Here is a 1,197-nt window from a genome sequence, read left to right as displayed (position 1 = left end):
AAGAATCGTTAATCCGACTACTACTGGATGGCTACCTCATAAAATCCTGTTCTACATTCATGCCCCCTTGCTAGGTGACTCCCTTCCCCATTTGTTCCTGGACTTAATCAATTTTACCTGAGCAATGGTTCTTGTAATCCCATTGGCTGACCATAGTTTTGTCCCACCTCTTGCCCACCTAAGCGAGTTTCCATTCTCTCCACCTTAGCCCCATATGGTTTTACACTATAAAAGTCCCTGGAAGAGACAGCTTCCCGGGGACAACTCGCTCCAAACCCCCTCCTGTCCCTCTCTCGGACAGGAGCTTTCTTTCCCTCAATAAATATATTCTGCTCATAACCTCCGTTTGTTCCTAAAATTCATTGTTCAGTTTTAGAGAACACAAACTCATCCAGGCCAGGTTGGAGTTTCACTTCCCTATGTCACTTTGACCCACCTTGTACCCACCTTGTGACTTTGCTCTATAGAACTTCCACAGAGGAGTGGGCTCAGTGGCAGCCCACTTGGGTCCCCTCCTGTCTCTCCCAACAAAATTTTCCTACTCTCTCTCTCTCTCTCTTTTTTTTTTTTTTCTTTTTTTTTGTGGAGCCAGGGATTGAACTCAGGCCCTTGTGCTTGTCAGGGAAGCACTTATTCCACTGAGCCATCTCCCCAGCCCCAGTTTTCCTACTCTTAACCTCTGTTGTTCCTTAGAATTCACTCTTGGAGCAACAGATGTGATGATAAAAATAGATGGTATAACAACCAATATTAATTAGCTATTCCTGTTTTGAAAATCTATACCATATGTATTGTTGTATGTTATCCTGTCTGTCTTTTTTTCTATTTTTGCTTCTGTTTTTACTCTTCAAAGTAAAATTAAATTGATTTTTTAAAAATTCAGGAGTGTCTCCAAGATGGCCGCGTGGGGAAGGAGGCGTCTGGGCCTGGGCAGCAGCAGCGGCAGCGCCCAAGAGAGGGTAACCTTGTCAGCCACAGACTGCTACATCGTGCACGAGATCTACAATGGTGAGAATGCCCAGGACCAGTTTGAGTATGAGCTGGAACAGGCCCTGGAAGCCCAATACAAGTACATTGTCATTGAGCCCACCCGAATTGGTAATGAGACAGCGCGCTGGTTCACCGTGGGCAACTGCCTACATAGATGGCTGTGCTGGCTGGCACCGCCTGCCTCTTCACCCCATTGGCACTTCCCTT

The 1,197-nt window shown here is 46.1% G+C and overlaps 1 pseudogene; it reads left to right on the top strand.

The window, feature by feature from the left end:
* The first annotated feature begins 896 nt into the window (after positions 1-896).
* Positions 897-1,197, top strand: part of LOC101582984 — a 1,941-nt pseudogene continuing 1,640 nt past the window's right edge.

The sequence above is a fragment of the Octodon degus genome, unplaced genomic scaffold (assembly GCF_000260255.1).
Source record: "Octodon degus isolate 3935 unplaced genomic scaffold, OctDeg1.0 scaffold00047, whole genome shotgun sequence".
In the NCBI taxonomy this organism is placed as follows: domain Eukaryota; kingdom Metazoa; phylum Chordata; class Mammalia; order Rodentia; family Octodontidae; genus Octodon; species Octodon degus.
Note: the sequence above shows the minus strand (reverse complement) of the source record. Positions and strands in the feature narration are given on the sequence as shown.